The sequence below is a fragment of the Nyctereutes procyonoides genome, unplaced genomic scaffold (genome assembly GCF_905146905.1).
Source record: "Nyctereutes procyonoides isolate TBG_1078 unplaced genomic scaffold, NYPRO_anot_genome, whole genome shotgun sequence".
Lineage (NCBI taxonomy): Eukaryota > Metazoa > Chordata > Mammalia > Carnivora > Canidae > Nyctereutes > Nyctereutes procyonoides.
Genome location: NW_026575130.1, coordinates 10,142,149 through 10,160,463, shown reverse-complemented (window position 1 = coordinate 10,160,463; position 18,315 = coordinate 10,142,149). Strand labels below are relative to the sequence as shown.

At 43.1% G+C, this 18,315-nt stretch overlaps 1 protein-coding gene across 13 annotated transcripts in view; it reads left to right on the top strand.

Annotated features, from left to right (window-relative positions):
* The first annotated feature begins 2,588 nt into the window (after positions 1–2,588).
* SGMS2 (sphingomyelin synthase 2) overlaps positions 2,589–18,315 on the top strand; it is an 88,869-nt gene continuing 73,142 nt past the window's right edge. For 8 of the 13 annotated variants that reach the window (XM_055342383.1, XM_055342381.1, XM_055342378.1 and 5 more), the window contains exon 1: positions 7,757–8,008. The gene's annotated coding sequence lies outside the window, so the exon portion shown is untranslated. Of the gene's footprint in view, positions 3,027–7,424; positions 7,571–7,756; positions 8,009–8,755; positions 8,773–18,315 lie in introns of those variants that run through there. The other 5 variants (XM_055342382.1, XM_055342379.1, XM_055342372.1 and 2 more) reach the window with 3 other exon arrangements.

Below are 18,315 nucleotides of genomic sequence, written 5' to 3'. Positions count from 1 at the left end.
AAAGTTTAGTTTAATTTATCAGTGAAACGGTCAAATGTGTGAAAAAAATGAAATTACCTTTTGAAAAAGTATCTCCATGGTGACTTTGTTACCTTCAAAAGTATATATGTCATTTCAATGTGAACAAAGTTGTTTGGGTTTTTTTGTTTTGTTTGTCATAAAGGCAGGAGCTTATTAGCAAAAAAAAGAAAAAAAAAAAAAGCTTGTTAAGCTTGTTAGTAAATTTTCTTCCTGCAGACTAGTCTGGACCAGTGACTCACACAGGGAAGGAAGTTGGGAGTAGAATTGGGGGTGGGAGCATGACCCTCCCTATTGAAAAGAAGCCTCAGTGTCCCTGGGAAAGCTGGTTAAAGCTAAAGTCCACCCTCCCTTCTCCCTCTGCCTCTTACCTAACCCTAGCCTGCCTTGTGATTCCCATAGTCCCTTCTAAGATGGCATGATGCCAGATTTAAAATTAGTATTTCTTTAGGAAGAGTGTAATTTGCTCAACAATATAGGAAAAAAAGGTAGAGAATCCTTGCCTTGGGCTGAAATTGTCCAATTTTTTCTCAACATTAGAATTATCTAAGGCGGGATGCCTGGGTGGCTCAGTTGGTTAAGTAAGTGTCTGCCTTGGGCTCAGGTCATGATCACAGGGTCCTGAAATCGAGCCCCACATTGGGCTCGCTGCTCAGTTGGGCTGCCTGCTTCTCCCTTTCCCTCTGTCTCTCCCCCCGGTTTGTGCTCTCTCATTCTCAAATAAATAAAATTTTTAAAAAATCATTTCAGGCACTGACTTAAAATGATGTCTGGAATCCCTCCCCTGAAGATGGATTAAGTCATGGGTGGGGGCTTCACATGATGATGATTCTTATGAATCAAGTCACTGTCATCATTTTTTGCTGCTGCTGCTGTGCTGTGTTTTTCTAAGGCACTTGTTCCCACTACCCTCCAGGAGACTCTCTGCCATTTCTCATGTAGTCCCAACATTTACCCCTTTATGGTAGAAGTGAGTGGCATACAGTAAAAACAAAGCAATCTCTACATTAGCCCAGACCCCAGAAATTAGACCTGCCCTTACTTCTGGTCCAAATACTCTATTTCAAGATTCTCCATGAGAATTGTTCTTCTAGTGCCCTCAACAATTTCTCTTCTTCCCTCCACCTCATCCACCCACATTTCAGGCCCTGCCATTGCACAAACTGCTCAGATAAGTAGTTCATAAATCTCACCACCCAATCTCCTGTGTTTCCAAATTCTTTTCTCTTACCCCTAGTTCCCATTTCTGCAATGTCTACAGGATCTCCAGGCTACAAATCCTTTTACTTTTCCCTTATCCATCAGCCCCCTCCTCCTTTTGCTTTTCTCCTTGACCATCTTTTATTCCCTAATCCATTACTTCATCGACACTGTCCTAGACTCCCTCCATCCTGTCTATCCCATCTACCACCCCCATTATGCCTGCTGGTGCCCCATGTTTGAGCACTGCTAGAGAAGGACATTCTTTTTTTTTAATTTTTATTATTTATTTATGATAGTCATACAAAGAGAGAGAGAGAGAGGCAGAGACACAGGCAGAGGGAGAAGCAGGCTCCATGCACCGGGAGCCTGATGTGGGAGTCGATCCTGGGTCTCCAGGATCACACCCTGGGCCAAAGGCAGGCGCCAAACCGCTGCGCCACCCAGGGATCCCGAGAAGGACATTCTTATACCACTAGGGCCATGACTTCAGTCTTCAGTACCATCTCCCAAATTTATGTTTTTTCTAGTTAATGTCCTTTTTAAAAAAGATTTTAGGGATCCCTGGGTGGCGCAGCGGTTTGGCGCCTGCCTTTGGCCCAGGGCGCGATCCTGGAGACCCGGGATCGAATCCCACATCGGGCTCCCGGTGCATGGAGCCTGCTTCTCCCTCTGCCTATGTCTCTGCGTCTCTCTCTCTCTCTCTCTCTCTCTCTCTCTGACTATCATAAATAAATAAAAAAATTAAAAAAAAAATAAAAAGATTTTATTTAGGGACGCCTGGATGGCTCAGCGGTTTAGAGCCTGCCTTCCACCCAGGGCATGATCCTGGAGTCCTGGGATCAAGTCCCGTATTGGGCTCCCTGCATGGAGCCTGCTTCTCCATCTGCCTGTGTCTCTGGCTCTCTCTCTCTCTCTCTCTCTCTCTGTCTGTCTCTCATGAATAAATAAATAAATAATCAAAAAAATATTTAAAAAATTAAATAAAAGATTTTATTTATTTGAGAGAGAGTGAGCAAGAGAGAGAAGGAACAGGGTGATGAGCAGAGGGAGAGAGAGAAGCAGACTCCCCTGCTGAGCAGGGAGCCCAAGGCGAGGCTCGGTTCCAGGACTCCCGGATCCTGACCTGAGCCCAAGGCAGATGCTTAACAGGTTGAGCCACCCAGGCGCCCCTAGTCACTTCACATTCTTATTCTTCAGTGTGACTACTTTAAACTGTTTTCATTCTTTCTAAAATCACCCACCGCTCCCACTTCCTTACTCTCAGTTGACGATGTCACCTTGTGGTCTGCAGAATGGGCCCCCAGAGATGTCCACACCCTAATTCCTGGAACATGTTAGGTCACATGGCAAAAGGGACTTTGTAGATGTGATTAACATTATGGGCTTTACTATAGAAAGAGTAGCTTGAATTATCCAGGTGGGCCCAATGTAGTCACACAAGTCCTTTTAAAGCAGGGAAATTTCTCTAGCTGAGGCAAAGAGATGCAGCAGGACAAGAAGTCAGAAAGATTCCAGTTGTGAGAAGGATTCCACACTCCGTTGCTGGCTCTGGGACATCCTCTAGCTGGCTCTGGGACAGCCTCTAGCTATCAAAGGTGGCTCCCAGTTGACAGCCAGCAGAGCAACACAGAGACCTTGATCCTGCAGCGAGAGGGAACTGGATTCTGCTAACAGCCTGAATGGATCTGGAAGCTTGCCAGAGACTACTGATAAGAGCCCTGCTTGTCGACACCTTGATTTCAGTCCTGGTGAAACCCAGAGCTGAGAAACCAGCAGAATCTGGAGGACTACTGACCTGCAGAATGGTGAGCTAATACTTTGTGTTGTTTCAAGCTAGTAAGTTTGTAATTTGTTACAGCAGCAAGTGAAAACTGATACATACCTCCAAACTCACAGAAAAATGGAAGCATGGAGAGCAAGAATTTTAACTTCCTAGAAGCAGTCTACAAACGTGATTCCCATGCTGCTTTTTTGCCCTTTTCCCTCCTGTGGTGGAGGAGCTGTTCCTCCTCAATTTCCTTAACACTTCATTCTCCTAGTTTCCCCTCCCCCTAGTTTTGTGATTTCAGGCCCATCTGCAGTGTTCTCCTTCGCCAACCCTTTAATGTTGGGCCCTTTCTTGGACCTCTTTTCTTTTTACTCTGGACCCTATTTCCAGGCCGTCTCATTTTTTTCCCAGTGGCTTCCTCATTATCTTTCCCATGCTGACTATTCTAAAATTTATATCTCCAGTTCCACTTATGTCATGGTCTCAGCATTCCAGGATGGAGCCCCACATTGGGCTTTCTGTGCTCATCAGGGAGTCTGCTTCTCCCCCTCCCTCTGCCCTCCCTCCCTATGCATGTGCCCTTGTGCTCTCTCTCTGTCTCAAAACAAACAAACAAACAAACAACAAAAAACTATGCTCTTTGAAGTCAGAAGTACTGGTTTTATGCCCTAGTGATATCACTTACTTCAATGTGATTTTAGGAGAATAATAATCTCTCTTATCTTTGGTTACCTCCTATGAAGAGGAGGAGATTTTGAGTACCTACCTCATATCATTGGTTAAAGGATTAAATGAGATAATACAGCTTAGTCCCTGGCATATAATAAGTACTCAATAAATCACAGGTGTTTGGTCTGGATGGGCCTGGCAAAAATGAGCATCTAAATTCCAAATCCAGAAGGTGAACAGCCTTATTCTCTAGTTGTTCTGGCTATCATTGTCTCTCCAATGAGACTATAAACCTCCTATGTCATGAACTCCTAGTACTGTCTTCTTAAGTTCTAATGTTGCTTATGTTGCTATTTTTAATTTCAAAAATACAGGTTTTCATAGAAAAATAGTCCAAAAGTACAAGCTTCTTCTTCACACTCTGCCCTTCTGTATCTCATTGTCAAGAGGTAATATAGTTTGGTTCTGGATTTTTTTCACGGGAGTGGTGTTTGCCAAAAAAGGTGTGTGTCTGCTGTGTGTATTTTCCCTCTGCTCCTTCACTGCTTATATTTGTCACTAATAAGGACAGTTTTTCTTTCTTTCTTTCTTTTCTTTTTCTTTCTTTCTTTCTTTCTTTCTTTCTTTCTTTCTTTCTTTCTTTCTTTCTTTCTTTCTTTCTTTCTTTCCTTTCTCCTTCCTTCCTTCCTTCCTTCCTTCCTTCCTTCCTTCCTTCCTTCCTTCCTTCCTTCCTTCCTTGATTTATTTCAGATAGAGAGAAAGCACATAAACCAACAGGAGAGGCAGAGGGAGAGAGAATTTTAAGCAGACCCTGTGGTGAGCACAGAGCCCAACCCTGGGCTTGATCTCACAACCCTGAGATCATGACCTGAGCCAAAATCAAGAGTCAGACACTTAACCAATTTTGCCACCCACGCATCCCAACAAGGACAGTTTTCTAAAGTCAGAGCCTATGGGATTGTTTTATTTTATTGCCTACATAATTTCCCATAACATGGAGTTACTTCACTATTGGTTTGTTTTGTTCATTTGTTTATTTCACTCATTGAATACTACATGCCAGGCACTACACTGGACCCTGGAAAAAATCATAAATAATGCTGCAATAAACATTCTTATGCAAAAAATTTTAAAGAAAACTTTCCATTGTGAGACTGATGTTTAGAAGATGCACATGGTGATTCTTAGATAAGCAGCATGGGCACAAAGTAGGAACTCAATAACCATTGTTGATTGAGTCAATTATTTAGGTTATGTCCAAAGTAGGAGTTATTATAAGGAGTTAAGTACTACAAATGTTTCCCTAACAATCAGTATGTTTTATCATAACAAAGAAATATCTATAAAATGATATTTACACTATGCATTGGTTTAGAAAAAATCGACAAGAACACACTGGCCAGCTCTCTCCCGTAAAGCATTCAGCAACTATAATTTTTGGAAGGTGACTAAATCTAGTACTTAGGAAACTTTGATACATTGTAAGAACAAAAAGTTAAAAAAAAATCTCTTTCTGTGAGAAGGACAAGTTACTATTTTTCACAACATAGAAATTAAGATGAGTAACTTGCTTTCTCATATGTTAACAATGAATAAAATGTAAAAAGTTCATGCAACTCAATCACAATTATACCATTACATTTACTGGAGAATATTTAAGTGAATAATAAAATGACCTAATTATTTATTTCATAATATTTAAACCAAGGCACATTAATAACCACAAATCCAGAACTATCCATTAAACAGCCTACCATACATGGGATGCCCCGTGGTTCAGCAGTTGGGTGAACCTTTGGCTTAGGTCATGATCCTGGGATCCAGGATCGAGTCCTGCATCGGGCTCCTGTGGAGAGCCTGCTTCTCCCTCTGCCTATGTCTCTGCCTCTCTCTCCTTCAGTCTGTGTCTCTCATGAATAAATACGTAAATCTTTAAAAACAAAACAAAACAAAACAACAACAAAAAAACAGCCTTCCATACATAGAGGGGCCCTCCCCAGATGGAGCTGCAAGATTTACTTCATATAGTAAGACAGCAGGATGTCAGGCTTTGTTCTGAGCTTTTTTATTTCACCCTTGTGCATAGGCCCAAAAGCCCACAACGTCATTTTTTGAGAACTGTAGAAAACTTTATTTATACTTCTCTCCATAATGTCCAAATACTTGAACCTTATAGGATATTCACCCAAACTTGCCTGTGGCTATGCATTAGAATGCAGTCCCTTTGTGTTACCAACTGACGGGATATTCAAGCTTCTGATTAGGTCTGTGATTCTCTACAAAAAAAAATGTTGGTTTGAATATCCATTTACTTTGACTGCATCCCAGCAAACCAATCTATTTGCTATTGTCCTCTGGGCAAGATGCCTAGGCTTTGTAAAATTGAACATGAACTCCTACTGAAAAGGAAAGATGAACCCAAGGAAAATAAACTTCAATTGTTGGTGTTCTTTTCTGGGTTCTTACCTTTCTGTAGTTTTTTTTTTTTTTTTAAGATTTATTTATTTATTTGAGAGAGAAAAAGAGAGAACAGGGCATTGGCAGAAGCAGAGGGAGAAGGAGAGAGAATCTCAAGCAGACTCCCTGAGAAGAACTGAGCAGAACTGGAGCAGGAGCTCCATCCCACAACCCCTAGACCATGACCTGAGCTGAAACCAGAGTTGGAAGGCTGAACCGACTGAGCCGCCCAGGTGCCCCTTACTTTTCTGTAGCTTTAAATGAGTGCATTTTCACCGCAGTGATGCCAAACCTTTGATTAATTTTGGGAGCCTCTTCTTTTGGGGGAAACTTCTGTTGTGGCCTCTTATACTTACGTGCTTTGGTACTGCCCTGCATATTTTTTTATTATAGTGGTTTTTAATTACCATAGATAAAGGGTTGTTTACTTTCATGATTTCTGCAATAGGCACCTAGAGATGCCTCTGGATTATTTTTGTTTTATTATATAGAATCACCCACATGCCAGTGCAAATTCTAATCATTACCAATCATTACCCTGTCCAGAAGTAGAAAACAAACATAAAATAATCGTCATTTAAATTCAATCAAGGTTTGGCCACATTCTAATTCATCCTAGTTAGAATCTGAGACTGACCTTGTTTACTTTGAAAACTGCCCAGCAGGTGTATGAATAGCAACTCCAAGAAACCTAGAGCCTTGACCATTTTTTAAGGAGGCAACACCCTTCTAAAAACATAACTGCTGAGCTCATCAAAGAAACCACAGGCCCCAGCGCCCTGTGCTCCAAAAGCTGCGGAAGAGCGCAACGTTCACTTGAGCAAAGAACTACTCTTTCAACTGTTTATTTTGGTTACGGTCGCTTGTCCTTAAAGAGAAGCAAATCAATTAACAGGACGAATGACATGGTAGTTAGTCACCGAAGGGAAAGTATTATTAGTCTCATTAACTTGGAGCACCCTTCCAGCTCACACCTAGAGTTAGCCATCCACCGGACTAACCCTGCCAGGCCACCCCGGGAGGTTTGGAACCCCACCTCTGCGACGCAGGCCTGGGCAAACACCCTCGGAATAACCGCTGACGTCCCCAAGCCCACCCACGCCCAAGTCAGGAAGCAGTTCCTGAATAAGGCAAGGTGTGGGCGCGGGGGACGGGGGGAGGGTGATCCCTTCCCGGCCTCATCCTTAAAAGTTGCCGGGAGTGGCACCCAAAGAACTTTCCCCAGATTGAGCTCGGCCACGGGTGCAGGAGGTCTGCTCCGGGCCCTGGGGCTCGCCGCCGGGAGCCAATCGGCCCTGCCTGCCAAGCCCCTCCTTCCCTGCACCTTTAGTGGCTGAGCCCGGGGAGGGTCGGCTGGGGTTTCTCCTTAAGAAGTCGCACCGGTTTGTCGAGCTCTGCTCGGCGCCTTGGACAGCCACGGCAGCGGGGGAGCGGGTGCCGCCGCCACCCGGCCGGGTGAGTCACTGTTTGGAATGGAGTGGGCGGGCGAGGGTGTGCGAGAATGAATGATGTCAGGAGCGCGCAGGGCGGCGGGCGGGGAGAGCGGGCTGCCGGGCCGCGGTAAACACCGAGCGCCGCGCCGCGCCGCGCCGCGGGCCGAGCGGGCGGGGAGACCCCGCCCTCGGCGCGCACCGAGCCGTCCTCGGCCGCCGAGCCCGGCCGTGCTGCAGCGCCGCGGGCAGCGGCCTCGGGGGCGGCGGCCGCGGGAGGCAGCGGCAGCAGCGGCAGAGCGGGGCCGCGCGCGCACGGACAGACCCCCCCAGCAAACTTTCTGGCGGCTTCGGTGCGGGGGGCGGGGGGTGGCTGCGGCGGCGGGCTCCGTCCCCCGGCCGCGTCCCCGCCTGGGCGCCGGTGCCTCCGGGCTGGCAGCGGCGGGAGCCCCAGCTGGGAGCGGTAAGGAGCGCCCGGAGGGGCCGGCGCGGAGGGGGTGGGGGGGACTGGGCAGAGGAGCGCGCGCCGGGCGCCGCGCGGGGAGGGGGAAGGTGGGTGGCGAGCGCGGACGTGGCTCTAATTCGGCCCCCGCGCGCCCCGCCCGCCCCAGGGCATCCTTGGTGCGTGTTGCCGGGGAAGGGGTTGGATGCGTGGCTGAGTCTCCTTGCGCTGAGCTTTCGTCTCATTCATTTGCAACCATTTTTCGGGGTAACTCGGTCCTGGCGTGGAAAGGACCCAGATTAAACCATACCTTGTCCAGAGCCACTCGGGAGGGCAGGACTGAAGTTCAGAAGGTGGAGGAGGGACGGTCTTGCTCTCTTCCGAGAGCCACTTACTGACGATGTGTGAACAGCAGGAGTCCAGCCCTGGGCTGCCCACCCTCAAACCTTGGCATCCCCGAGCCACTCCGCTCAAGAAGGGAGGGTTGGCTTCTCCGCGCGGATGGGTGGGCATGGACCCGTCTACCCCTCCCAGATCCGGATCGTCGTCAATAACCCGCGGCCACCTCTTGAAACAACTCGGATGTGCTGTGATCTTTTATTTCTATTTTCAATCTTTGCCGTTCTTCCGTTTCATCTTGTCTGCTCTAATATGACCTCAAAACGTTTTGACGTTTATGCTACATTTTGAAGAGCGTCGACTGTGCAGTGACTCTAGGTTGGGCATGGATTTTGAATGTGAACTTTGCAAATCCTTGGCGTCACTCTTAGTCTCATCTATTAACGGTAGGTTCTAAGTTCTGTTAAACATTGACTCAGTAAAATGGGACTGTAACTACAGATGATAGGTCTCTCTCGCTTTAAAACCCTCATTACTCTCATAGTGTCTGGCACAAAGCAGACCCCAACAAATTATAACTGTTTACATATAAATGATGGTGTATTCCAGAGCTGGCATGGGTGACAACCAATTAATGTCCACAAAATTTCCTGCCTATAAACCTGGTGGGCTGAGGTTCAGCCTGGGAAATCCTTTGGCAAGTTCCTTGGATCTTCAGGAAGTTAATAAGCATTTCGTTGTGGATACCTGAAAGGCTTTTGGTTGCCACCCCGTTTCACTGGAACTGTCGATTGCTGTTTAAACTGAGTCGGAGCAACCAGTGAAAAGTGACAAACCTAGAATTTGCAGGAAGACTGGACAGATGGAAAACTCTAACCATAACCTTTTTTTTTTTTTTCTCCAAATAGGCAGTACAAAATTTCCTTTTTATAGTCCTTTCCTTGATTTGTCCCTTGTCTTACCTCACAGTAGTCTTCTGGTTGAAGTGTTGTTTTACGAGTTAATATTTAATTTGGTTTCTTTAGTTTTCATTTTTAAGTAAAGCCGGTTGACTTAGGAACCTGGAGGGAAATACTGGACACCTTTGGGTTGCTGCCTCCTGGCCTCAGTTTCTCTTCTCCTGGGATCTTACAAAAGCCCGAGGAACTATTTGGAAGGATAGGAAGTATTTGCTTGGCTGTTATTGGAAAGATTTGTTCTTAACCATATCTACAACAGCTTTTAGGGTTAAAGGTCACAGGTTTTTAACACCACCTGATGTGGAAAGGTCTTGGGGGCTTTGGAATCCAGGAGGCCTGAGGCTATCCGGGTGGTAACTTACTTGCCATATTTGAGCACGTGACTTAAACTCTGGAAATTGGGGAGGACTTTAAACAAAATATGGGGCAAAATAGAAATAATCTTACATCTATTAAAATATACAATGGAATACAAATGGGAACTTTCTTTTTTAAAGAAGTGATACTTTGAGGGTTTTTTTGGGAGAAAGTGACAATTACTGAGAATTTTAGACAGTTTTGGATGAGAGTAGCCTACCCACCTTTACTTAGTTCTCTTATGGAGGAATTGAAGCCTCTAACCTGAACTATCAGACATTTATTCACTTCATTCAGTTGTTAAACATTTAGTGAGAAGCTACTATATTCTAGCCACTACAGTAGGTACTAGTGATGCTAACATGAAGATTTTGTAACTGTCCTTGAAGCTTCCAGTCCAGTAGAGCGCGCCCCTCACCTTGATGATGGGGGGGGGGGCAAAAAAGGCGGAAAGGATGGGGAATTGGGAGGAAACCAGAAGTGAGTAGGCTTCCTCCTGTGAATTGGGGCTCATACATTCTTATGAGGCTGAACAATGCAAATATGCCTTGCTTTGCCCAATAAAAATATTAGAGATAAGTTAGACCATTAAGAGAAGTGTGTTTTTAAAGATTTTATTTATTTATTTGAGAGAAAGAAAGAGCAAGCGAGCATGAGCGAGTGGGAGAGCACAAGCTAGGGGGAAAGGCATAAAGAGAGGGTGAAGCAGACTCCTCACTGAGCAGTGAGCCTAATACGGGGCTTGATCCCAGGACTCTGGGATCATGAACTGAGCCGAAGGCAGACACTTAACCAACTGAGCCAACCAGATGCCCCCATTAAAATAATCTAAATGAACCCCAGAACAAACTTGCTTAAATGTGATCTGAAGGGTAAATTCAGCTAAGCCAACATTTATTTACTGTGAGCAAAGCACTGTGGTAGATTTTTGAGAAGATAATCACTGTGTGAGAATATTCCAATTTATTACATTTTCCCCATATAATAAGTAGTATATTATTTATGGAAGTTTAAAAGTACAGATTAAACAAACCAGCAGTCACCCAGAAAATCACTTAATGTTCTATCCTCAAATTATTTTTCACCTCTGTAAAAACATACGACACAGAAAGCTAACATGTATTAAGAACACTGATTTGGAGAAATAACTTTTCTGAAGCTGCACTGCTAGAAAGTCATTCTCTACATAACTGAGTTTGTTTCCTACACACTGTTTTCTAACTTGTTTTTTTCATCCAGATATGGACATCTTTATCACTAAAATACTCCTATACAGCAGCTTTTATAGTTCTCTATTATATGGCTGCATCCCAACTGAACCAGGCCCTTGTTTTGGGACAGTTTGTTTCCAGTTTTACTATTTTAAGCAACTCTGCAGTAAGTATCCTTCTAGCTATATCTAAGTCTATATCCATGATGATTTTAGTAATTTTGCATTTTAAAAAGTAAATTATAGGGCACCTAGGTGGCTCAGTGGTTGAGCATCCGCCTTTGGCTCAGGTCGTGATCCCAGGGTCCTGGGATCGAGTTCCGCATTGGGCTTCCCACAGGGAGCCTGCTTCTCCCTCTGCCTAAGTCTGTGCCTCTCTCTGTGTGTGTCTTTCATGAATAAATAAAATCTTTTTAAAAAATGAATTATAATGTTTAAAGTAGCTGCCTTTTTTTTTTTTTACCATTCTTACTCAGAATTAGAAAACTTTCTCTTTAAAATGTAAGAGTTTGAATTTGTGTTCCTTTAGTGTTTCTCATAAGATTTCAGCAATAGGATCAACATTCTCTGTGGAGCTGCACAATAGGTCAGTAGCTCATTACGCAAGGGATTTATCTGATGAAAACAGAACACACAGGCTTTCTTAAAGAGATATTTGGCCTTGCATTTTGTTCTTAGCCATAAAGCTAAACTTTTGTGGGCAAATAGAGCAGAATGGAGGAATGATAATTTTGCCAGGTAGCTCTCTAAAAGAAATTCTTCTACAGTTTGCCTCTTGAGTACCCAGTAAGATGGACAAATTAAAAACTTCAGACATTGCATTTAGCAGATTTATAACTACACTAGGTTTAGACCAAGCTCCATCACTTTTAAATAGGTCACCTTTTTAAAAACCTTATGCGTTTGTTGTTTGATCTCTTGAAAAGCATATCATTGGTAAGACATTTTGGGGTTGATTTAATGGAAGTGCAATAAATTTCCATTATAGGTATAAAGCATTTCTTCATTTAAGGATCCTCAAGTTTTATTATAATATCATACCTTCTTTGCTACCCTGAGTCAAAATTTAAATTTGGTTTGGGTTTGTATTTCCATTTCCAGGGCTGGTTACTTTATCCTCACGGTTTTGATAAAGGATGTTGGATTATGAGTAGTGGTCAGTTTACCTTCTTTGTACAGAAACTTAGTTCTATTTATTAATTGCTAACAACAATTTGTAATTTAAAGCAGAATGTAAAGAAACAGGTAATAGAATGAAAGTATAAAAGGGAGGGTGCCTGGGTGGTTCAATCAGTTAAGCATCTGTCTTAGGCTCAGGTCATGATCCCTGGGTTCTGGGACTGAGCCACACATCAGGCTCTCTGCTCAGCAAGGTGTCTGCTTTGCTGTCTCCCTCTGTCCTTCCTCTCCCCCGCCCCGTCTCCTACTTGTGCTCAAGTGTACAAAGGGTAAGCTGTTATTTGTGGATTGGTTTTCCCTATTACCAAACTCTAATTTGATGATTTGCTTCTCATTTAAGATTCAGGTGTACAGTTTTGTTAGTTTGATCACATCACTTAAGACTTTCAAACCAAACTTGGCACAGTCATAGATTTTTTTAAAAAAGAAGCACCAAATGGATTGAGTGTTCTGTATGTACATCTTTTCTTTCAATATACCCCTCCATACTGGTAAAAAAAAAAATAAAACCACATATGGAAATTGTTAAAGAGGAGGGGATGAAAGGAAATGAAAGGTAACAAATTCAAAGCAAGAGTGGCAGAAAAGACAGCCAGCTACTAAAAGTCAAATCAGGTGAAAGAGTCTGGAAGGGCCCCTTCAGGTAAATATCACTTCTCTGGTAGTGCTTGCGCCCAGGTTCATTTATGTGATACCTTTCACCTGTGGAAAGAAAGCTGCCCAGTTGTCAGGGCTAGCCTTAGGCAGACTTGAGAAGGAAGTGAGATACCCACCTTCCAGCATCTTTGACTCTTATGTTTATCCTAGCAGTACTCACTTCTAGAAAGTCTCAATGAGTAGCTGAATAAAGGCAAATTGCTATCCAACAGAAGCTGTGGAACTAGAAGTATCCTATTTATGGAGAATTGGGGGATGTGTGTCTACCCCCTGGAATTTAATTAGCTCTTTTTATTAAGATGATTAGAAATGTAAAATACATGGTAAGAATTAAACTTTTTTTTTAAGATTTTATTTATTTATTCATGAGAGACACAGAGCGAGAGGCAGAGACAGGCAGAGGGAGAAGCAGGCTACATGCAGGGAGCCTGATGAGGGACTCGATCCCGGGACTCCAGAATCACATCCTGGGCCAAAGGCAGGCGCTAAACCGCTGAGCCACCCAGGGATCCCCAAGAATTAAATTCTTGAAAAGCTTTTTCACAAATAGGAAGGAACTGAAAGGAGGAGGAGCCCTGAAGGCGGAAAGACCATTGCAGAAGCAAGGATGGGAATGTGCCAGAGGCAACTCTATGCCCTCTGGAGGATCATACCCAATCCTGAGGCTACTGGGGATTGACTCCTCCTCTTGGAACTGGGGTCCTGTGTGATCCTGGAGGGGCTGGCCTGGCAGGCGTGAAAACGTGTGTCAGAGGCCTTCTTTGGTCTGTTACACTGATGAGATCCATCCTGGGAAGACACCTCTTAACACACTCTCCACTGGACAGGGTTAAGAATTACTTTAAATAGGTAATTCTGATCTAACATCTACATAAAATGTAAAGGAATGAGTTTTCATTTAGGGGTAGAGAAGTGGGGCAAAGCAAGAATACATGGTTTTGGATCATGGACCACTTAACTAATTGAGGTGCCTTGGAGGCATACCTTTAGATGGCAGTCCATCTCCAAAGAGAAGTGGAGACCTCTCAGGAAAATGCTTGTGGCAGTAGTTGACCATGAAGCCAAACCTTTAAAACAGAACTGGTCCTCCAAGCTTTATCACACCCAGAAGCCGGAGGTAATCCGGTAAAATAGTAATGGTTAAATAATGGGAGAGACTCTGAGATAGTATTTTAAAATCTATATTAGAACCTCTCTTCATCTTCAGACTGACCTGCAAAATAGAAACTGTGTGCTCTCCACTGTGGAGGTAGGGAAACCATTTTTAGAAAGGTTAACATACTCAAGACTGCAGAGCTGGTAGGAAGTAGAGCAAGGGTTTGAAGTGAGGGCCAGATGATTCTAATGCCATGCACTGCCTGGTATCCCTCAAGACTTTCTGTAATCTTCCCACTGACTTTGAAGATATGGCAGTTTGGGGGCGGATAATATGTTTTTATATGGGATTGTATGTTTACTACCCCATCTTCTGGGATACTTATCTGGTCTGTGCTGCTTTAAGATCATGAAGTAGCCAGAGGGATGAACACACATAGGGTTAGGCCCACCTGGGCAAATGCAAATCTGAGAAAACAGTAGCAGCTGTATGAAATATAAGGTCTCAGGGCTTCCTAAAGAAAGACACACTCATCGGGGAGGAAGTGGGATGTTGTGGGTCCCAACACCCCTGCTCCCCACTAGGTGACCTTGGGCAGCTTCCTTAGATAAACCTCCATTTCCTGGCTGTAAAAAGGGAATAAAATATTTACTTCATAAAGTGACCATAAGACCTATGGAACTTTGTGAGTAAAACACTGAGGGTAATGCTTGGTTCATATACCTACTCAATGGCTTAGCTTTCATTATTTATTTATTTATTTTTTGCATACAGGCTACATCTCTAACTTTTTTTTTTTTTTTACATTTATTTATGATAGTCACACAGAGAGAGAGAGAGAGGCAGAGACACAGGCAGAGGGAGAAGCAGGCTCCATGCACCGGGAGCCCGACGTGGGATTCGATCCAGGGTCTCCCGGATCGCGCCCTGGGCCAAAGGCAGGCGCCAAACCGCTGTGCCACCCAGGGATCCCTACATCTCTAACTTTTAAAACAAAATGTTCAATCTGATTATCTCAAAAATCAAATGATTTCTTATTTCTTTTATAATAGAATAGCCATTTGTCACATCATGCCTATATTGGTAGGGTCCTGTCCTTTACCCTTCCCTCATCCTTCTTATGGGGGTTAAAATAAAATCATTGAAGTTGTTTGTACACTGCCATTGAATTCAAGAACTTTTGTAAGAAGTGTATAACATCAGCTGTGAATGCTGAAAAGCTTTCAAAGCAGCAATCACAATATGCCAGCCCTCTCAGCAGATGCTGCGAGCGTTAATGTAGCACAACTGTTACTGTGCCTTACAGAGCTCAGCCTTCTGAGGGGTATTGTACCATGAACACCACTGTCCCAGAAAATGCCTGGGGCCATTAAGAATCACAGACCCCACTGTCTTCCCCGATGCTGTGAGTCTTTCTTTAGGAGGCCCTGAGACGGTTTATTTCACACAGCTGCTAGTGTTTTCTGATATTTGCATTTGTTCTGCAAGTTGTTTAAGGTCCAGTTGTGACCACCCCAGTAGCTACCAAACTTTAATAGTAAGAGAGGGTATTGTTTTTATTTAAATTATATGTGTGTGTGTATAGGAATATATCCCTCTTTGATGGATTGATTAGTGCTGAAAAATACACTAATAGTGGAATATAGTTTGGCCAGTTATAAGCACCAAGAAGGAACACTTAAAATTGTATTTACCAAACACTTAAAGCACTCAGTATTTGCCAGGATTTTTTTCTGAGCACTTATAACTTATTTACTTCTCCTCCAGACACTCTGAGGTGCGTTTTATTGTCCCCATTTTAAAGATGACCTTTCAAGACAGAAAGATTAAGTCACTTGCCTAAGGTCACACAGCTGGTACAAGGCAGAGTTGGGTTTTGAAAGCAGACAGTTTGGCCGCAGAGTCAAACCACCAAACTGTTGGTTGTAGAATCTAGGATGTATCTCACAACTTAAACATCACACCTGTCCAAACATGCCATCAAATCCCTGTGATTTACTATGTGGAGGATTAAACCAGGTCCTATATTTCAGTATCAGTATTGAAAGATGGCGATGCTTAATTTTCAATGTGGTATTGTCAATCTTCTTTTTTTAAGATTTTATTTATTTGGGGGAGGGGCAGAGGGAGAGGGAGAAGCAGACTCCCCACTGAGCAGGGAGCCCAATGCAGGGCTCTATCCCAGAACCCCAAGATTGTGACCTGAGCTGAAGGCAGATGCTTAACGCACTTGAGCCACCCAGACGCCCCTCAAATGTTTTTCTCTGAAAATTCCTGAGTGTTTGGTCAGGTTTGGTGCTGAGTCTGGGAAAGAGGTGAATTCTTCCATTTCCCTGATTGGTGCACTCAGCTCAGCAAGGAGATGATCTGCAGTCTTATACCTGCTACTCTAATGATACTTATTTTTTAAGTTTTAGAGCTTTCACCTATTATAAAATAGTTGAGAGTCCTACTGGGGGAGAGTAGCTTGTACATGTGAGGTTTCATTGACTGTTTTCCAATTAGTATTGGAGATGGTGGTAGGCAGAAAAATGGCCCCTCAAAGGTTTCACATCCTAATCCCCAGAATCTGTGTATCCCTTATATTATACGGCAAGAGGGAATTAAGGTTGCTCGTCTGCTGATGTTACCGTGCAGAGATTCGCCTGGATTGTCAGGTTGGACACAGTGAAAAAGAGGAGCTCAAGAGTCAGAACCAGAGGGTCAGAACTAGTAGAACTTTGAGTTGAAAAAACTCAGAGGACCATTGCTGGCTTTGAAGATGGAAGGGGGGGGGCCACGAGCCAAGGAATGTATGCAGTTTCTAGGAGCTTGAAAAGACAGGGAAATAGGTTCTCCCTTATGGCTTCCAAAAAGGAATGCAGCCCTGCTGACACTTGGATTCTAGCCCAGTGCAACTCATTTTGTACTTCTGACCTCCAGAACTGTAAGAAAATAAATGTGTGTTGTTTAAGCCACTAAATTTTTGGTAACTTGTTACCGTAGCAAAAGGAGACTAATAGAGTTACCAGAACAATCTGCATTTGGATCTGTTCCTTAGGCCAGCCCTGGGAAAGCTGTTTATTAATCTGTTGATTTATTGTTATGAGCATATCAGGTGTAGCAAGTGTTGTTTACATTTGGGGGGCTATCCTGTTTTACATGCAAAATTAACCACTTTAGGGGTAGAGGAGTTAACTTTTGACAATTCATTTTGATAAATGACATCATTTTTTACACCTAGCAGATGTTTAAAACAGCAGTAAGTACCAAGGTTTCAGAAAAAAAAAAAAAAAAAAAAACCATGGGTTTTGGAGCAAGTTGCACCACTTTGGGCCTTTTTCCATCAGAGCTGCTGGGCAGAAATGTGGCTCTGCATTGCACATAGTGGTCCTCATCACCCTGCATTTGCTTGGGGGGTAAGATGATAGTCCAGATGTGGTGGGTATTATCACTTGAGCTTTGATTCCAGATTCCCTTTAGTTTTTTAAAATTTACTCTTTGCTTATATAGCAATGTTAATATGAATTCTCTGAGAGCAGGGACATATCTATGCAAGGACTTTCCAAACTATAATGAATTAAATAAAAGACGGTTTTGTTCATTGGATCATCTGTAATAAGTATCCAGAGGGTTATAGGCCTCCCAAGTGGTGATATCTTGGAGTTGAAGCAATAATTATTGAAATTAAAAATAATAACTTTAATGGATGAGGTTACTTTTTTTTTTAAAGGAATCCTCCAATAATCTTACCTTGTAGCTGGGAGACAACTTCCATTAATTGAGGGTCTCTCCTTTGTACAATGTAGAAATAGCAGTGTAAGGAATAAAATCTTGAGTATTTCCCTGTATTAAAAAATGAAAGCTCATGTAAGATTTTTAAAAATAATTTTAAAGAAATATGGGTGGAAAATTACCTGGATGGCATAAATATTATATTTGGCAGTTTCTAGGGGGAAGAGACTGCCTTATGTAAAAATACTTTAAAAATTAGAAACTCGTAAGACCACAGAAATAGGACATTTTCATATTTGTATTTCCTTTAAATATACCCTTTTTAGATTTGGATGGGAAATTATAGATATATAAAAAATAGGATTGATTTCCTCTTATAAATGAAGATTTGGAAAAAACAATGTGGGGGAAAGAGCGTTTCAGTCTGTATTCTAAAATGCTCTGGGAGATTTTTTCTAGGTTCTCTAAGAACTTCTTGAGTCCTGGCCCGGGGGATGCAATGTTCTTATACAACTCTTGACTCATTTGCTTGCATTTTATCCTCATCAAGTAATTCCTGGTTAATAGTTTGCTTTTTCCTGTCAATATCTCTATAGCAGAATGAGGTTGTCTAGGTTATGTAAGAGGCCTACTAACCTTTGCTAGTACCAGAAGGTATCTATCCTACCTCCTAGCCATCATTGATAAGTTAATAGATTGGTGTTTTCTGCTGCATCTCCCATTAGTATGAATCAGTTCCCAACCTCTTTCCTGGGTGAACTGATGAAAGAGTTTCTGGGCAAAGACCAGACCTGGGACCAATGTGATGACCTGCTCC